This window comes from Pan troglodytes, chromosome 16, assembly GCF_028858775.2.
Source record: "Pan troglodytes isolate AG18354 chromosome 16, NHGRI_mPanTro3-v2.0_pri, whole genome shotgun sequence".
NCBI classification, from domain to species: domain Eukaryota; kingdom Metazoa; phylum Chordata; class Mammalia; order Primates; family Hominidae; genus Pan; species Pan troglodytes.
Genome location: NC_072414.2, coordinates 9310856 through 9323473, shown reverse-complemented (window position 1 = coordinate 9323473; position 12618 = coordinate 9310856). Strand labels below are relative to the sequence as shown.

Here is a 12618-nt window from a genome sequence, read left to right as displayed (position 1 = left end):
CAGGAAGGGAAGGAGGAAAGAAAATAAAAGAGGGAGGGTATGGTCACATTCTCATGAGGATTTGATTAGTGCTCACTGAAGCCACACATTGCCTGTGAAAAGCATGGGGTAGAGGAAGAGTCAATTATGCATTCGGCTTATGCTCAGTAAATCTGCACTTTACATCAGATAAAGTCAACCTAGAGTTGAGGAATAAGTCAAATATGCATTGGTCAGGGAATGGGAGGAGGGACAATTTCTAGTCTCATCTTATCCCGTACCCATGAAGATAAACTGTTAATTTACATTGTCAAAGCAAGGGAGGCCACCTGAGGAAAACTTGGCTTAGGAACAAAAGCAAAGGCAGATTTTTTTTTCATGACTCAGTTTCCAAGTTTAACATTTCCTTTAGGCATAGTGAGTTTGGAGTCCTGAGATTTTATTTTCCTTTTGCAGGACAAAAACCATATTTCTGTCTAGAACCTGTAATGCAATTCTTTTTTTGTTTTGTTTTTGTTTTTTGAGACAGAGTCTCACTCTGTTGCCCAGGCTGGAGTGCAGTGGCGCAATCTCTGCTCACTGCAAACTCCGCCTCCCAGGTTCACGCCATTCTCCTGCCTCAGCCTCCCCAGCAGCTGGGACTACAGGTGCCCGCCACCACGCCCGCTAATCTTTTTGTATTTTTAGTAGAGATAAGGTTTCACCGTGTTAGCCAGGATGGTCTGGATCTCCTGACCTCATCATCTGCCTGCCTCGGCCTCCCAAAGTGCTGGGATTACAGGTGTGAGCCACCTTGCCCGGCTGAGAACTTGTAATGCAATTATCGTCAACCCTGTGGGGATAGTTCCAAAAAGGGGGCTTGGATCCTGATAAAACAGCTTATGGCAGTGGAGAGAGGAGGAATTCTATTGGGCTGTAATAAATAATTGCTAGGGAGACTGACTGAATCCAGGAAAGAAGATTAACTTGTAAATAGTTCTGTCTGGTATTTAAATGACCCTTGGAGATAGTCATTATATTCCTAAAAGGGTCCGTTCAGGTGTGGTCACATCTTGGTCCTCTTTACTGCAGTAGAAAATGAGATAACAGGGAGGGGAAGGAAAGATACTTGTTCTCCTTGGTGGGTCTGGATCTTATGCAGATAAAGGAATTCAGCTTCCTTGGTGGAGACCGTTGCGGAGGGGGTTAAGGTGAGAGTCCTTGAGGCTTCCTCAGTTCAGCATATCAGCATGTATTTTGGGTTACTAGTTTCTGAGCCCCAACAGCACATACCTCACACTTGTGAGAATAAAAGGCATCAGGAGTGAACGTGCTTTGAAAATGCATATATTTAAATGAATGAATCTGTTTATACATGCAGATTTTATATAAGCATTCATCCTGGCTGCTTCATTTTTTTTCAATGATTCCAGTTTTCTCTGTTCTACTCCTTCAAAAGCCCTCCACCCATCTTAATCTAGGAAAACCCATAATGATATTTCTTTTTCTAAATTATTTTTTATTTTTAGAGACAGATCCTTGCTATGTTGCTGAGGCTAGCCTTGAACTCCGAGCCTCAAGCAATCCTCCTACCTCAGCCTTCAGAGTAGCTGGAATTACAGGTGTGTGCCACTGCGCCCAGTTTATGATGGCATTTCTTAATGTTTCCACTATGAAATATTAATAGGTATTATGTTTAAAAAGAACCTTGCCCCATGGTCAAATATGTCTGAGAAATCTTAAGTTAAAGGACATTGGAAATGGGCTTCTCACTGAGGGCCTCTCCTGAGTCACTGGTAAGCTGCTGCATTATAAATCCCCAAAGATGAACAGAAGATGTAGCGTGCAGCATTCTGCCAAAGGTTCCGTAACTTATTTGCACATGGAACCCTCTTACGTCCTTGAGATTATCTCCTGAGGACAGACTTCAAAAACCATTTTGGGCAGATTCTTCTGTGTTCCTGGCTTTTCTCCCATCATGCACTTACAGCAGGAGATGCATTTGTGCAGCACGCTGGGCTGGATGGAGGAGGCTGCTTGTGTCTAATGGTAGAGGAGGGGGCTGAAGCAGCCGCAGACACCCCTCACCCGCATCTTCCTGAACAATGAGGGGATACATGCTTAGGGCACACTGGTGACCAATTTGCAGCACATGAGTTTATAGGGGCATAGGAGTCCTCCTCGGTAATATTCTTTCCCAGTTTCAGAGATCCTGGCTTCCTCAAAGCCAGTAACCCAAAGTGGTTGGTGCGATGATGATGCCACTTTTGCCTGCGTTCTAACCATCTTCTCCCGATTTCTGGGGCCTGATTACAGCCGCACCAAGGCAAGGATATCCCATAGCCTAGCGCAACCGCAGTCAAGCCACAGCCATCTCTTCTGAACGGGTTCTATTCCCACCTCCCTCCAACCTCTTCAAAAAAGTGCCTTTTTGGAAACTCCAGTGCCACCATGATCCCGTGCTGAAGGCCCTTCATGGGCTCTGCGTTCCACACAGATTGCCATCAAAGCCCGCAAGCAGGTCTTATGACGTGGGACCCGCCCACACTTTCCCTTACTAACCTCTGCCATGCTGGCCTGCCTGGAGTTCTAGGACAGTCCCCACCCATGTGGCCCCTGGGCTTTCCACTGTCTCTTCCCCTAGACTGGATGCTTTGGGGTTTTCCCTCGTCTCTTTGCAGGGCTAAATGCCTGCTGTCCTTCAGTGCAGCTCTCCCTGAATGTCCAGTTGTGACAGGCCCCCTGCTCTAGCAGTGTCTCTCTCAGCGTGATGGCCAGAGTGCAGCCGGCTCTCTGCCCCGTGCCTCAGATCATTTGCTCCCTGACTTTGCTGCCTCTCTCCCAGGGAGCTGCCAGTCTCATCCAATGCTTGACACTTCAGTGCTTGGTGGACCGTTTTTTGCATGGATGAATGAATCAAAGAAGTGCACGAAGGTAAGTCACACCCAGGCCTTTCCCACCAGGAGCCTCCAAGCCAGCTGGGAAGCAGTTGTCTGCACCACTGACCCCCGAGAAGTCAGGCCCACTAATGGAAACCAGCACTCACTAAATGCCGTGGGAGCAGCATGGCTGTAACAGCCTGCAGAGGGCCACGGGGGAGTGGCCAACATCAGAGCTCTCAAAGAGCAGAGCCCTGCACGCTTGGAAAAGTGCTCTTAGGAGCCCAAGAAAAGTGGAAGAAATATTAAGACTTCACTTAATAAATAAAATATAAGAGGGTTAAAAAACATGATGTTCAGATATCATCACCTCCAGACTCCCATCAGTTAAAACAGCGTTCTCAGAAAACACGTTTCCCAGTGTTGTGTATAAAACTTAAGTCCCAGTCAAGAGGATTTCATAGGCCCACCTGCCACAGAGTGAGCAACACTCTGACACTTATCTTTTCAGCCATTTTTTCCTTTTCCTTTTCATCCTCTGGCTGTTAGCGAACCACGTCTTCAAAATATTTCCTTGACCTCTCCCATTCTCTCTATGCAGCTGGGTGTGCCACATGCACTGGCAATCCCTGAAACAAAAGCCACTGGCTGAGGGTAGAGGTGGAGCCTCCCCCGGCTCCTGAGCTCACAGCGCCAGCACCTAGCGCTGCACCTGTTTCTGAAACAGGAGGGGTTCAGTAGCTGGGTACAGCAATGAATATGATGGCTAAAGCTGTTCTCATGGCAATTTTGCTGCTATTATGTCAAAAATGAGTTTCAGGGAATCTAGGTGAAAAACAGAACATTGTGCATTTTTGTCTTCCTTTTAAAATTAATTTAATTGACAAATACTAATTGTATCTATTTTGATCTATGTATACATTTTAAAAATATTCAATCAAACTAATTAAGATATCACCTCACCACCTTACAATGGATTACGTACAGCGTTAAAAGGGAAGGAAATTCTGTCATTCGTGGCAACAGGGATAGAACTGGAGGCATTATTTTAAGTGAAAAGAGCCAGGCAAAGAAAAACAAATACTATATAATCTCACTTAAATACGCAATCTGAAAAGACTCAACTCATGGAAGCGGAGAGTAGAAAGGTGATTACCATAGGCTGAGGGGACGGAGGGGGATGAGAAGAGATGCTGACCCGAGTGTACAAAGCTCCAGTTAGACTGGAGGAGTAAGCATTAGTAATCTATTGCTTTGCATGGTGACCACAGTTAATAGTAATGTATCGTATATTTCAAAATTGCTAACAGAATAGATTTTTCCCATGGCACGCTTTTTTCTTCCTCTAGCCAACTCGGGAACACTGGCCCTCTCCTGCGGCTGCCGCCCTTTGGAAACACTCAGGGAGAGGCATGGGTCAGGCAAGGCAAATGAGGGAATGGCTGCTGGCTGCTTCTGGGGAGAGTCTTCCCCAGCCTGGCTTTCGGAGGAGCCCCCCTCCTGGATCGCTGGCTGCCTGCCCTCTCCCCTGGTGCTGACTGCTCCTGTCTGTTCTCAGGTGCAAGGGGTGTGTTAGGGATACAGTCCATGAGGTCCTCCCCTGCGATGCCAGAGCTGGACTTGGAAATCTCTGCATCCCAAGCCCATGCTCGAGCACACGACTTGTCATAGTTTGTAAGGCTTGGCCATGTATTTATAGCCTTTCCTCCCCCAAAACAAACCCCAGCTGATGATCCATGCTAATCATTTCAAGCAGAGAGGGCCTACCGAGGTGGTCTCCATGGCAATGATGTGCGCTTCGGTCTCCTAGGAGACAATTACTCGTGTGACATACTTCAGATTCGCTTTACTGCCCAAAATGTGAAGCGATTTTCCTTGACACACTGAGCCACGCTCAGAATGTGTAAGTTAAAATTTAATCATTTCTAACCATAGTTTTATTCCTGTGGTTTAAAAAGGTGAGATATTCCAAAGGGGAAAAAGAGGCCTAAAAGGTAAGGAAACGGCATACAGCTTCTTGAATTGCATTATAAATTACCTGACAGGGGTAGTTATGAGGCTGACAGAACACATTGGAACTCATCTATGTTGTGTTTTAGGGATGGTTTGGTCCAGTGGATGGGGTTCTCTGTTGACATTTGATATTTATTTCAATTTAATCTGGAATAATTTATAACACATAACTTTGGCTGGAGCTGGGTTTAAAAACACATGGAACTTCGTGCATGGCACAGGTCCACTCCATGCATGCATTACACAGATTCACATAATGCGTTGCACGGGTTCACTCCATGCATTGCACAGATTCACATCAGCACTGCACAGTTTCACTTCATGCATCACACAGATTCATGTAGTGCATTGTGCAGGTTCACTGCATGCATGGCACAGGTTCACATCATGCATGGGACAGGTCCATGGACTGACTCATCACCAAAGTTGCTGTTTACCCAATATCACAGCCGGGCCAGATCACATAAATATGTGCTTGTGGCCAAAACATTTTATTTGTCTTAAAGCTCAGAAACCTGCCAAGCTCACAGATACAGGCTTTGAGGATGACATTCCATGTTCTTGTGAGGCGTCAGTGCTGAAATACCTGAAACACAAAGGTGGGACAGTCCTGGGGAAGTGGAGCAGGCCAAGGCATTGTATGATCACACCTTACCTAACTTTCACAAAAAAAGAACTGGTTAATCTCAGGCTCATCCACAAGAGGGCTGCCTGTTATTATTCCTTGCTACAAAACCACCCAGTGGTGCCTGAGAGAGACAGGGAGCAGGCGAGCTGGGGCAGACACAGGGTGCACAGCAGCCTGGGGGCGATGTCTCTCCTCCTGTTTGAGTCAGCACAACCCAGGACATGTATTTGAGTACCCATGGAGGACCAGAGGATCTGCAAGCGCATGGAGTGGCTGGACCCTGCCTTCCCAGAGGTCGTAGTCAAATCAGAGGAACAAACAACATAAGCCACACCTGTCTTAAAATGGGGCGCCGCTATTCAGAGGTGCGTTCTAAGTATTTGGGGAGCTCAGGGAAGGGAATGACTGATTTTGTCTTGAGAAAAGTTGAGGGTAACATGGAGTTGATAAAGGAAGAAGGATGAGGGAAGGCCTCAAAGAAAGAGTTGTCTTTGAACTCACCAAGGAGGAACAAGTTTCAGAGTCCAGGAAGATGGTGACAAGAATTGAGTTCAGATGGAGCAAACACCCAGCAGTGCCAAATGCCTGGCATGAGAAATTGAATACCAGGATGTCTGAAATCCAGGCTACACTTCAGATTTCATGCTGTTCTCCTTATGTGACATTGTAACTTTTATATTCTGTCTCTCAGACCAGAGCCCCAGAGAGGAGGGCTTTTGTTTCAATTGTTTCTAATTGCAACATAAAACATATTCAAATTTGTTGATTAAAAAATGAAATATTTGTTATTGGGGGAAATGGGAAAATGTTGGTCAAGGGGCACAAATTTCAGTTAGCAAGATGAATACAACCTGGAAGCCTAATGCACAGCAAAGTGACTATGGTTAATGATACCTTACTGTATACTTCAAATTTGCTAAGAGGACAGATCTTAAGCTTCTCACCCAAAAAGAAAAAAGGTAACTATGTGAGATGATGGATACGTTAATTAACATGTTTGTGGTGATTATTTCACAATGTATCTGTATATCAAATGATCAAATTGTATACCTTAAACATACACAGTTGTCAAATATACTTCAACAAAAATAAAAGTAAATCAAAACATAATTACAATATCATTATCACACACCTAAACAAATATCCTTGATTAGCGTTTAATATTTTTTTTCTGTTGCATCGATCAGGGAACATTCAAACACAAGACCTGGATCAAATTACTTTGTCCTTTGCCTTAAAATTTCTATTATATTTCATCACAAATTAGCATGACACAGTGTGTGCTGAAGTCTGCTCAAGTTTGTGACAGATTTTCTTGTTTTATAAATAGTTTCTTTCACTTATCTCCTTATATACCAGTATTTCTCTTACCGGTATGACTGATATGAACTTTTTTTTATCAAATGGCCTTCACTGATGGAACAGATATCTGGATGGGTTCTTTTTTATTACTGCGTAAAGTTGGAGTATGGCATCGTCCAGGTACTTAGAAATGAATACAAATACAGCATTTTGAAATTCCTAAAAAAGAAAAAGAAAATGGGTATAAAGTTCCAGTTATGCAAGATGTGTAAGTCCTAGAGAACTACTGTACAGCATAGTGCAGATAGTTAACACTTGAAAATATGTTCAGAGGATACATCTTATGCTAAGTGTTCTTACTACAAACATACACACATATATACATACGTCAACACACATACACACATATATACACACACGCACACACATACACATATACACACACGCTCACACATACACACATATATACATACATGCACACATGCACACACACATATACACACGAACACAAGGAAACTTTGGGAGGTGATGGATATATTTAATATCTTGATTGTGGTGATGAGATCACAGACAGCATATATCCAAACTCATCAAATTGTATACATTAGATATGTACGATTTTATATATTAGTTATACCTCCCAATAAAGCTTTAAAAAAGAAATAAGTAAAGGTTAAAAACAAGGATAAAAATGAAATAATGAATATATCAATGTCAATGTAATTCATTGAAAAAGAAAAAATGTGTTGCTGGTTTAAAATTTGTTATTAATTTATTTTGGTCAGGACACAAGGTCCTGGATTTTCTTCTTATGAAGCCAGTTGTTCAGTATATATAAAAAATGGGGCCAGGTGCAGTGGCTTACATGTGTAATCCTAGCACTTTGAGAGGCTGAAGTTGGAGGATCACTTGAGCCCAGGAGTTTGACACCAGCCTGGGCAACAAAGTGAGACCCCAATCTCTGTAAAAAAAAAATTAAAAAAAAAAAAAGCCAGGTGTGGAGGTGCACACCTATAGTTCCAGCTACTCAGGAGGCTTCGGCGAAGGAGGTCAAAACTGCAGTGAGAGCTATGACCACACCAGCCTGGGTGACAGTGAGACCCTGTTACACACATATAAGAACGAGTCATAAACCCATTGTGCCTCAGGCCTGCCTAGCCATTTTCCCAGTGTTTTCTCTGGCTTTTTATAAAAATAGAGGAAAGAATACAAGTTGATTAACCTCATACTACTGTCATAGTTGGAATCTGATGTGACAGTTGTATGTATGTAATCTACACATATGTGCATGCACTCAGGAAGAACCCACTGAGCCAGGCGACTCAGACAGATTAGAATTTCACAACTATGTGCTGAATCAATAAAAAGAGACCAAAAGAGTATCAAGAATGCATTGCTATTTATATCACATCTTTCTTCCATTTTCTCTAGTGAATCAATTACCTGGGATGAGGTTTAGACCTTTTAATTAGCTGAATTACTCAATTTCCTGACACGTCAATCCGTAAAAAATGGGAAAAATGATTTAACTGCTGGACTCAAGCAAAAATAAGATGAAGAGTTTTCAACAAATATAAAACAGACCAATTTCACAGCATGCAAGTTGAATTAAAGACCGACATTATGAATAGAGTGCTTAAAAATACATCAGAAAGTATTCTTATGTAATGATGCAGATGTGATGTTTCTGAGCTGTGGTTGAGTCACTTAGGACAGTTTTCTTTTTATGGGACCACCAAGAAGACGCTAGGAGCAGAAGTCAAAACACATTAACTTTAACAATCTTTAAAAATCTGTGCCAATAAAATAACCCTAGTTCAATGAACCCAAAGGTAGACTATGGACCTTTGAAAAACTCCAGAAATGAAATTTCTGACTTGAATCTAGCAGGTTGCTAGATTATGATATTTTGGGGAATATAGGAGAAATTATAGTCTTAACAACATACATCAGAATGGAAGGAAGGAAGAAAGGAAAAAAAAAGAGAGAGAAGAGAAAAAGTAAGAGAGAGAAAAAAGAGTAATACTTTTTAAAGCTATAGAAAAAAAATACCTGTGTCTCTAGTGGTTACTAGGCTAATTTCAAAGGATGCTACACAGCTGCCTAGAAGAAATTCTGCCTCCATAAGATTCTTAATAGAAACTGTGCACGTTATTAAACTGATGATGGCCACTGAAGATAGTGGTAAAGACAAATACAACTACAACAATATGAGGGGAAAACCTCAATATTAAAAATAATAAGTAACTTGTCCAACGTTAATAAGACTAGGTAGAGATGTACGATTCTAACCCAAACCTGCCTAGTTTCCTAACTCATGCTCTTGTCCGTTGCAAAATGATTAAAAATTTAGCTTAGAGAATGTATGAAGAAAGGGAGAGTTTGGTTCATGCTTTTCAAAGGGTGGTTTATGGAACATCTGCATCCAATGACATGGCAGTGCTTTCCAAAATGCAGATTCTTGGGTCCTACCCAGACTGAATGAATTAGAATCTCTTAAGATACAGCTCAGGAATCTGCATTTTGGTGAGCTCTGCAGCTGATACATAAGCACTCTAAAGCTTGGGGACGACAGACCTAATGAAATTCGAGCAGCAATTAAAGAAGTCATTGAGAATCCATTTTGCTGGAGTTAAGTGGTGGTACACTGGGGAAAAATAAGGAGGGCAAGTCAACATGGCCTCTGCATTTACTGGTGGATGGAAGCCATCCATTTACTGCATTGGCTCCATTTACTGAAGCCAATGCACAGCTTTCTTGGATTCGATTCTGTAGATTCACTAGAGTGTTCCCTTTGTAATGATCCACACACTGATACTGTGCCTGAGGGTGTGCTGCATTTGAAGCTATTTCCTAACCATAGAGCTATATTTGATGCCAGAAACCCAGCATCACCATCTTTAAGAATTCATGAATATTTTATGTTGTTGCTTGAGTAAAACATTCCTTGACATAGCAGAACTAGTCACAACTAATTATTGAAGTTAATCTTAATAATTTTATTTCCCATTACTTATTTGGGTAGTCATGTATAATTTTTCAATTAAGTTTGTGCTAACTATAGCAACTGGTTCTAAACAATTGCATGAGAGCACTACGAAGGCATTTTAGACAGCAAGAAGAGAAACACTCAAGCCTTTCAATAAAATGCTATTAACATGTAAATAAAAGCCCACAGAAAAATTTGGGGACCTTTGAATTTTGCATGATGTTATTTACCTTTTGTTATGTGTATGTATGTGTTGAGAGAAGGCTAGTTTAACCAAACCTATGTACTTTATACCATAAATTTCTTAAGACTTTATTTTGGTTTCCTCCTGAAAGTACAATGAAAAGCACTTACTGGACACTTCATATCAAAATTTCCAGTGGGCAGGTGGACTTTTCTGGCAGAGAGAGAGACCGAGAAAAGATGGCAAATGTTGAAGCAAAAGCGGATTTGTTGTATGATGGTAACATGAATACATCATATATTACTTACTTACACCTAAAATCTGATATTATTAGATTCCAAAATTCATAATTCATGTAAAAAAAAACCCTATGCTCTAAGAAGAGAAATATGACCCAAGAAATAAAAGGAACCAGATAGCCCAGTGAAATAGCATTGCCAATAGAGCTTTTGAGGATGATACAAATATTTTCTATCTGTGCACCCAATATGTCAGCCATTGGCCACACTGAGCACTTGAAACGTGACCACTGTGATTGAGCAAGTAAATTTTAGTTTTACTTAGTTTAAATTTAAATAACCATATGTGGCTAGGGACTAGACTTTGAGCAGTAAGCTCTACAATGTAGTTCAAGTAGATAATCCAGCCGCTGAAGATGTTCACAGTTTACTCACCTGCTATATTTTGAAAGTGTGTATGTGACAGTTCCAGAAGTAAAAAGGATATAAAAAGTTTCCTAAATGAGTTTTCACAAAAGCAAATTTAACATCATATAAATTAAATATAGCATAATTCTACACAATAACAGGATTTAAAGTAATTCCACCCTTGGGAAAGGTACCAATGTCAAGGTGTTTTATTATTGGCATGTTTGGACCACAAGACTTGAGTAAACACATCCATTTGGCTAACAGTTGGTTTTATCTACAGAATCTGGTTGTTCCCATTGCCATTAACTATAGTAAGGGATTAATTCCAGGGTATAAAATGGGGACTTTGATTAAGATGAGGGAGAAATAAACAAAATTCCCTATTATCCTTGAGATGAAGCTTATTTTGGGAGGCATTTTTTTTTGCTGGCTATAGAACTATACATTGAAAATATTTTTCATTTAGCACATAAAAAAGTGTGCTGCTTTCATGGCTTATCGTGAGGAATAAGCTGTCATTCAAATTGATTTTCTCTTGTAAGTAAAGCACTGTTTCTCACACCTTTCAAGATTTTAAAATTTATTTTTGGTTTCCAAAAGTTCAACATCGACAAGCCTTGGAGTGGATCATTTTGGGTTCATCCTTTTCGTGGTCTGCACGGCATCCTGTACCTCTATGTTTATAGTTTTTGCTTAATTGAAGATATCGTCAGTAATTGCTTTTTGCAACATTTTTCAGCACCTTCCTCTTTACTCAACCTTCATTGGCTTTTGATGGAAGCACACCATCCTTGTTACTAATGGTTGGGTAGAGGAGGCTGCTGATAGCACCCTGGCTGGACCCCAGAGTGCCTTTACTGCTACCCACGTGGCAGCCACTGGCACCTTGGAGCAGGAGATGTTGTGTGATTATTACCCTTGGGCAGTGATGGAACTCCTGATTTTTCACGACACATCCCATCTGACCAGGATAGAGGTGTTTGTAACATCGAGTCCAGAGTTGGTTCCTCCTGGTGGGTTCACAGTCTCGCTCACTACAGTTCAAGAACTAAGCCGCGACTTTCACAGTGAGTGTTACAGCTCTTAAACGTGGCACACACCCAAAGAGTTAGCATCAGCAAGATTTATTCTGAAGAAGGAAAGCACCAAGCATCCAACATATAAAACACGACCCAAACGTATGTGCGGCTGGCTGGGGGTGGCCAGCTTTTATTCCCTTATTTGTGCCCGCCCATGTCCTGCTGATTGGTCCATTTTACAGAGTGCTGATTGGTCCATTTTACAGAGCACTGATTGGTCCATTTTACAGAGCACTGATTGGCCAATTTTACAGAGCACTGATTGGCCAATTTTACAGAGCACTGATTGGTCCAATTCACAAACCTCTAGCTAACTACAGAGCGCTGATTGGTGCATTTTTACAGAGCACTAATTGGTGCATTTTACAAACCTCTTGTAAGACAGAAAAGTTCTCCAAGTCCCCACTCGACCCAGGAAGTCCAGCTGGCTTCACTTCTCATCATGATATCCTGGAAGTCCTGGTTGTTTACATGGTCTCCACTGATGTTGGTGTGTGTGGGAGGGTGCCCATTAGTACCCATCAGAGATGGAAGTCCCAGGTCCCTACCTCGCCTGCTCTGACATCACCCCAGAGTGGTTTAGGTAGCTTGTTACAGCCTAGCCGTGGTGGCAGTATAGGCTCCCCAGTCAGCCTTTGCTGGCAGGGGTAGATGTGAAGCCACAGTTTCTCTGTGATGTTCAGCTGCTCCAGAGCAGTTATTGCCTAAAAGTATTCTAACTGGCTAGGATGCCCCTTTTCTGTTCCTTTGGTTAGAGAAAGTAGTCTTTTCTTGGGGCTTTTTTTTTTCCTGGGGCTATTTTTTTTGTCTGCTCCAGTTGGCATTCCTTGCTTACCAACGTTTTTGGCTCCAAGTCTGGGACATATGAGGCAAAGCCCAGAAGACTCACCACACCCTGGAATAAAGTTTTTAAAAGTTTAAAATTTTAGAAATAAC

The 12618-nt window shown here is 41.8% G+C and overlaps 1 long non-coding RNA gene across 2 annotated transcripts in view; it reads right to left on the bottom strand.

The window, feature by feature from the left end:
• Window positions 1-4707: 4707 nt before the first annotated feature.
• LOC104002228 (uncharacterized) overlaps window positions 4708-12618 on the bottom strand; it is a 56751-nt gene continuing 48840 nt past the window's right edge. For both annotated transcript variants that reach the window (XR_674423.4, XR_001709687.3), the window contains exons 2-4: window positions 6850-6999; window positions 5980-6063; window positions 4708-5436 (exon numbers count right to left, since the gene is read on the bottom strand). This is a non-coding gene — a long non-coding RNA (uncharacterized LOC104002228). The remainder of the gene's footprint in view (window positions 5437-5979; window positions 6064-6849; window positions 7000-12618) is intronic.